The sequence below is a fragment of the Anopheles moucheti genome, assembly GCF_943734755.1.
Source record: "Anopheles moucheti chromosome X unlocalized genomic scaffold, idAnoMoucSN_F20_07 X_unloc_29, whole genome shotgun sequence".
Lineage (NCBI taxonomy): Eukaryota > Metazoa > Arthropoda > Insecta > Diptera > Culicidae > Anopheles > Anopheles moucheti.
This window is the reverse complement of record NW_026453536.1, coordinates 12,501-20,000: the sequence shown is the minus strand read 5'-3', so window position 1 is coordinate 20,000 and position 7,500 is coordinate 12,501. Positions and strand designations below refer to the sequence as shown.

At 59.8% G+C, this 7,500-nt stretch overlaps 1 non-coding gene across 1 annotated transcript in view; it reads right to left on the bottom strand.

Moving 5' to 3' along the window:
• The window catches only part of LOC128308184 (5.8S ribosomal RNA), a 158-nt gene extending 60 nt beyond the window's left edge, over window positions 1-98 (bottom strand). The window contains exon 1 of the ribosomal RNA XR_008288118.1: window positions 1-98. This exon is cut by the window's left edge and continues 60 nt beyond it. This is a non-coding gene — a ribosomal RNA (5.8S ribosomal RNA).
• Window positions 99-7,500: the final 7,402 nt, after the last annotated feature.

The following is a 7,500-nucleotide window of genomic DNA, read 5'->3' as shown; positions in this document are numbered from 1 at the left end:
ACGTGTCGGTGTTCATGTGTCCTGCAGTTCACATTCTGACGCGCATTTAGCTGCGGTCTTCATCGATCCATGAGCCGAGTGATCCCCTGCCTAGGGTTTTGGTATGTTCAACTGTCTCCTATGTTTTCGTTATGCGCTAGGTGCATCTCTCACAACTTAAGTTCCCCGGACAGCGTAACCGTGCACCTCTCGGTTCCTTCGAAGCCGTCCAGGGTGGACAAGGATGACCATTGGTCTTCCTTCCCATTGATCGACGCGCGATGTGGGCGGCATCGGCGCGATCTTGCACAACTTTCGTTCTCTTGATTAGGTTCTCTCTCGCTCGAGGCCAGTGTTTAAATATGTTCTAGTGGGTCTTTACCTTCGCCCATGTGTCACACACTTTACGCGTTCGATGGCTGCCATTGGGAGTGTGCGCACAGGTACGAAGGCCACTGGCCTACGGTCGCGCACGCTCAATATCGTAGTATAGACACACCTCTCTCGCGGGTCTAATTGGCGTGCGCGGCCCCCAAAAGGTAACATAGCAGTTTGTTCTGCTGATACCGTGTTTCTCTATCTCTCTAACCAACTCACACAACAACATATATGTATTGATCGGTAATGATCCTTCCGCAGGTTCACCTACGGAAACCTTGTTACGACTTTTACTTCCTCTAAATCATCAAGTTCGGTCAACTTCGGCCATGCCAGCTGCAGCTCACGAAGGAACCGCGGAAGGTGTGCCTCCAGAGACCTCACTAAATAATCCATCGGTAGTAGCGACGGGCGGTGTGTACAAAGGGCAGGGACGTAATCAGCGCTAGCTAATGACTAGCACTTACTAGAAATTCCAGGTTCATGGGGACCGTTGCAGTCCCCAATCCCAACTAAATGAGCATTTGGGTGATTTCCCGTTCCTCTCGGAATGGGGGCGCCAATTGGCGAGAACACGCTGCTGCTCACATTGTAGCACGCGTGCAGCCCAGAACATCTAAGGGCATCACGGACCTGTTATCGCTCATTCTCACCTTGCTAAACACAAGTTGTCCCGCTAAGCAGGGCAAACGTGGCCGACGACCGCCCGTGAAGGGGCCGCCGGCCTTGACGTCAGGTGCGCCCGGAGGTGCACTGCTGACAGCGTTCTAGTTAGCTTGTTTGAGTCGCGTTCGTTATCGGAATTAACCAGACAAATCATTCCACGAACTAAGAACGGCCATGCACCACTACCCTTAAATTTGAGAAAGAGCTCTCAATCTGTCTTACCTCGATAAGTTCGGACCTGGTAAATTTTCCCGTGTTGAGTCAAATTAAGCCGCAAGCTCCACTTCGTTTTTTTTTTTTTTTTTTTTAACAAATGCAGGTTTTATTGTTCATAAACATTATGTTCTAACAAACAATAGCATAAACCCACGCTCTTGACGCACGACGTCGCCCGCCAGGGATTTGTCATGCGTCATTACGAACCCTTTCGGATGTCTCTTCCCTATTTCTTTATTAAATTGAATCGTATCTTAACCGCATATTAAAGGCGTACGCTTGCTTAGTCCGCGTGACTCACTCATTCTTTCCCCTCTCGGAGATCTCAAGAAGTCAACCCGACATCTATCGATCTGACCATTCCGCCTCGCTGGCGGCAGCCTCCTCCGCGGGTGTCCATCGTCGGCCTGCAGCCAAAGCACGACGGCGCCTTTCGTTTTCGCGTCTGTTCCGCCGAGACCTTATCAGGTCCGCCTCCGTAGGCGCGGTCCGACGGCGGCGCGTCGTCGAGGGTCCCTCAGCCTGGACCCGAGCTCGCCATGCGCGCTGCATGAATAGACGCCGCTCATGGCGAATTCTAACCGTTTCAGGGGAAGGTGGTCCCCCTCTGCTACGCCTAGGTATGGGAGGAGGAGCTAGGCCCGCTCGCTCCGCCTCTACTGCCGTCCGCAGTATCTCGTCATCTCGGGCGGCCAGTGCTGCTGCGACGTCCGCAGCCAGTCGCACTCGCGCCCGATCCTCCGCTCTGCCGCGAAGCCGTCGGTTGCGGGCAGATCGCTGACGCGCTGCTCGCGACTCGTTCACGCGCCGCGTGATGTCTTCGATGATGACGTCGTCCATCTCCTCACCGAAGAGTGCGGCCACACTTTCGAGGACCACTTCCTGGTCCTCGGCGAAAGCCGCTTCCGTTCGACCATTGGTGAGCGCTTCCTCATCGCGCCACAGCTGTTGAAGCACTGTGGTGATGGTCTTTGCTGCTTTCTGAATGCGGTCCCACCACTCCGCACTCTCCAGCAGCTTCTCTGCGATGTTGTTAAGCTGGACCGACTCGGGTGTCCCCCAGCCCAGCAGCTCACGTCGGATCTCCTCGAACACGGGGCACTCGAACAAGACGTGGGCCACCGACTCGACCGACCCCACGCACCGTGGACACTCCGGAGACGAAGCGAAGCCGCAGACGTGCAGGTACTCCCGGAAGAATCCGTGTCCGGAGAGCACCTGCGAAAGGTGGAAGTCCACCTTCCCGTGCTTTCGTCCCGTCCACCGGTGCAGGTCGGGAATCAGACTGTGTGCCCACGTCTGATAGCGGCTGGCCGATGGTGTTGCCGCCGCACGGTCCCACGCGTCCTGCCATTGCAGCATCGTGGCTGCTCGCTCCATCGCTCGTACCTCCTTCCTGCTGGCGCCAGGCTCGACCAGCAGCCTGCTATGGCACCTTGCGTCCTCGTTGACGACCAGCCAGTACGGCACCAAACCAGCCATCACCACTGACACCTCGTAGGATACCGAGCGGAACGAACTCGATACCCCACGTGCCAGTGGCTTCTGGACCTGGGCCAGTCGTCTTCGGCACCACTGCATGTCTGTCGCCTTAGCCCAGATGGGCGAGGCGTACCGGATCACCGACTCAGCGACTCCTGCCAGCAACCGCCGCTTGGCCACCTGGGGGCCGCTGTGGTTCCTCATCACCGAGGTAACCACCGCCACCGCACGGAGGGCCTTGTCCGCGGCCGCTTCCACGTGCGGTTTCCACGAGAGTTTCTCGTGGAGTTGTACCCCCAGGTAGCGTATCGATCGCTTTGACGTGCAGACCACTTCGCCGACGCGCACAGGAATTTCCAAACGTCCTCGACGCAGACTCGATATCAGAACCACCTCGGTTTTGTGGGGGGCGAGACTAAGGTGACGTGCCTCGAGCCACCCCATCACCGCGTCGATCGCAGCCTCCGCGACCGTCGCCGACTCCTCGGGTGTGCAGCCCTCGGCCAGGATGGCGATGTCATCGGCAAAGCCGACGATGGTGGCCCCTTCAGGGAGCTGGATCCGCAGTACGCCGTCGTACATGACGTTCCACAGAGTCGGGCCAAGGATTGACCCCTGTGGAACGCCTGCCGTCACCCGACGTGACACCGGGCCGTCGTGGGTGTCGTACACCAGCTCCCTGTCGGTGAAATAGTCGCGGAGCAGGAGTTGCAGCTGCGCTGGAACCTCCTTCTCACGCAGGGCCATCGCTATCGCCTGCCAGCTGGCGGTGTTAAAGGCGTTTTTGACGTCCAACGCCACAACCAGCAGACAGCGCTTATCCCGGTTGTTAGTCCGTCCGTAGGACATCGCGCGCTCGCCTGCTTCCACCACCAGCTGGATCGCCTGCAGGGTGCTCCGCTGCTTCCGGAAACCGAACTGGTTCTCGGCCAGCCGAGGTGCCTCCGGATCCTCCAGGTGCTCGTTGAGTCTGTCCAGCGTAGTCCTCTCGAAGACCTTCGCCGGATTGTCGATCAAGCAGATCGGGCGGCAGGACGAGGCTTCGCCCGGCGGCTTACCCGGCTTAGGCAACAGCACCAGCTTCTGCCTTTTCCATTCGCGTGGTATTTCGCCGGTGTCCAAGCAGCGCTGGTAGACACCAGCGAATGGCTCCGGATACTTCCGGATGGCAGCCGTTACCGCAGCGTTCGGTACTCCATCGAGGCCAGGCGCCTTCCGCGGATGCAGCTCGCTCGCTATCGCCTGGAGCTCCGCGCAGCTGATCGGACGGACCGGAGTGTCCCCTTCCGAAGGCGTGACGTCCGGCCACTCGACCGGGGGATGCTCCGGAAACAGCTCCTCGACGATCCGCTGCAACACCGCTGGATCGCGTTCACGCGCCGTCCAGCTGCCCCGAAACCGAAGAAGCACTTGCCGGAACCACTGTCCCGTCTCATCTGCAGCCAGGGCCTGCAGCCACTCATCGAACTGGCGCTGCTTGCTGGCCTTAATTGCCACCCTTAAGGCAGCACGCGCCTCCTGATGTTCCTCTGAAGCCAGTTCGGCGGACGTCTCGTCGAGGGCCAATAACTGTCGCTCCCGAGCCAACCGGCAGCGCTCGGTCAGCTCCTCGATATCCGGAGTCCACCAATATGTGTTGCAGTTCCTCCTCTGCTGCTGCGACTGCCCAATCCTCGCCATGGTAGCGTCGCAGGCCTCCGTAAGCACCATCCCCAGGCTTGCCGCATCGGTCACCCGATCGGCAAAACGGGTCGCCTCAAGTGCCAGCTCGAAAGTACGGGGGCAAAACTGGCGAGTTCGCCAGCGAGTACCCGCCTCCCGTACTTCGACACCTTCCTGCTGATGAATGCCCCGTCCGGGCCGCTGACCTGTACGATGCTGTTGCCCGACCGCAAACCGAATATAGCGGTGGTCGCTATAGGAGTAGCGGTCTAGCGTCCGCCAGGAGCTGATGTCCTCCGCTGCTCCATCCGATCGGCAGAGCGTTGGACTCGCGAAGGCGACGTCCACTCTGCTGGGCCGAGCCACACCGTTCCCCAGGAATGTCGGCTCCGTGCCGCGGTTGAGGACCTCCAATCCTAGGCTGGTAACCGTCTGAAGGAGCGCCTCACCCTTAAGGTTGGCCCGCTCGCTCCCCCAGGCCCCATGCCACGCGTTGAAGTCACCAGCTATCAGCACGCAAGGGTGGCCTCGCGCAAGTACCTCCAGCCGGTCCATCTGCTGCTCGAACTCCGGGAGGCCGATCGATGGCGGAATATAGCAGCAGATGACAACGATGCCCGCCACCTCGGCAGCTACGATGCCCGGATGCTGCACGCTCCTCACCCGCTGTATGGGAAACCGTTGGCCACTGGTGACGATCGCGGCCTTCAGTGCGTCGTCGGATGCCCAGTTCCCATTGTTGGCCGGCACAGCATAGAGCTCCGTGATGAGCATCACGTCTGCTCCCTCCTCCCTCATCCGCTGGAGCGCAAGATCCTGAGCGCTCCTGCTCTTACCGATATTTATCTGGAGCACTTCTATCATCATCGTGTGGCTGCAGCTTTGCACGAAGCTGCGGCAATCGAGTGCGGGCCGCCACACTTCAAACAGCGAGCCTCGCCAGTGCAGCTCGCTGCCTTGTGGCCTTCCGCGCCACACCGGATACACGCTTTGCTGCGGTCCTCTCCCGAGCACTGCCCGGCGAAGTGGCCGCGCTCCAAACATCGGAAGCACCGCTTCTCCTCCAGCGACGCTTTCGGGACCTCCCACACCCAACAGGAGGTGTGTCCTAGGAGCAGGCGCTTCCCAGCCAGATGCTCCGCATCCGACCGGGGCAGACGAACGCGAGCACGCTTCGTGCCGTCTCGCCGCTCCCACATGTCGAAGGTGGCCTCGGAATGCTCCTTGCCGAGAGCCGTCAACACCGCCCGACGCAGCTGGTCCTCGCTCGCCAAGGAGTCGATGTTTGTTATGAGCACCATCGACATCTCCGTATGCACGGACGCCGCACCCTTGTCTCCGATGGCTTGCCGGATACGCTGGCACAGCTCGGCGCTGTCGGCATCACGGCTCAGCGGCAGCCGCAAGGTGTCTTTCGGCGTTCGCTTGCCGACGCCGATCTTCTCCTGCATGCCGTCGAGATGCGAGCTCGTACGAATCGCCCTATACATGTCGAGGTAGCTGACGCCCTCCGCTGGCATCACCTCGATGGTGTCGGGCCGCTTCCGCGACTTCTTCACTGCAGCTGGCATCGTGCGTGGCTGCTGCTTACTCTGCTTTCGCAGCAACTGGCCCTGCAAATGCCACTGTTGTTGTTGTTGCTGGGGCTGCCCAGCCGAACGCTGTCCGCTCTGATGTTGCTGCGGACGTTGCTGCTGTTGCCGCTGCGGCTGCTGCCGTTGCGGGAGCTGCGGCCACTGCTGCTGATGCTGCTGAGCCGGCTGCTGGCGTGCCGACTTACGGCGCACCACCTCGGCCCAGGAGCCGCCTTCCTGGTCCGGAGACGGCACCACCGTAGCCGTCACCGCACCCTCTCGCTGTTGTGCCAGCTGCTGCTGCTGCTGCTGTTGCTGCTGCGACTGCGCAACAACCAGTTGCGTAAGGAGCCCAGAGACCATCTCCCGCTCCTTACGGTTCTCCTCTCGCAGATGGAGCACCTCCTGGCGATGGCACTCCTGCATCGCCGCGAGGTCTTTCCGGTATTGCTCAGCTTGCTCCGTCAGCTGAACACGGAGGAGGGATAGCTCGTCCTCCAGACGCTCGATGAGCCTCTCCATCGTGGCTCCTTTCGCAGCCGTGGCCGTGCCAACGCCACTCGTGCGAGCAACACCGCTCGTGGCTGCGGTCTGCCCTTCCGGCACTCTGCTGAGCATCACTACCGGTTTCGAGCCCACCGGTGCTCGGCTATCGGTCGATCCCGACCGTGATCGTAAATTCCGACTGGCGGACATCATCGCCAGAAGGAAGGAAGAGTCCGCGCTTTAAACTGGTTTTACTCCCCCTCGAGGAGGGACGCCAGCAGCGGACTGCCACGAGGATCGACGGCGAGGTTTTTCCGCCCGGGCGAGGTGAGGGAAGATGGTAGAAGAACGGGGGGGTGCGCGATGGACTCGTCCCGCCGAGCCGCTTCTTCTGATACCCCGCTTGCCTGGGTGGCGATGAAGTTTTCCTCGGAAAAATCGCGAAAAACCGCTTCCTGGGTGGTTTTTCCGCTCTAGGGGGGTGGGGGTGGGTGGTATGGTGGTGGGGGGGTATTTTCCCGACTCCCCTCTTGAAAACTCGTCGTTTGATACCCCGCACGACGGTATCAGGGCGAAAATTTTCTTCTTCGGAAAAACGCTTTTCCGCCCGTATCTTTCTGGATGTTGCGAAAATCGCTTTTCCGGCGATGGTTTTCAATGTGAAAATTCACCCCGCAACTTTCTTCCAAACACCCGGGAGCTCTACCTCCGCTCCTTGGCCGGGAAAATCGCGGAAAACCACTTTTCGCGGGGGTTTTCCGGGGCTGGGTGGCGGGTGGGTGGTGCTAGGGGGGGGAAACCGCGTTTCCCCCACTCCTCTTTCCGAGACGCGTCGTTAGACACCCCACACGATGGTATCGGGCCGAAAATCTCACACACACAAATCTCACACACACACAAAGAGCGGTGAAATTTCGTCCGGGAGTGCCCCTCCGGGAGCGCTAGCGCTCCAGCAGGGGGGTGATTCGTCCGGAAGTTTTTTTCCTCGCTCTTTTTCACACACACGCCGCCATTTTCGACGAGCACGTGGTTTTCTTTGTCCGCGAATAACTCCCTG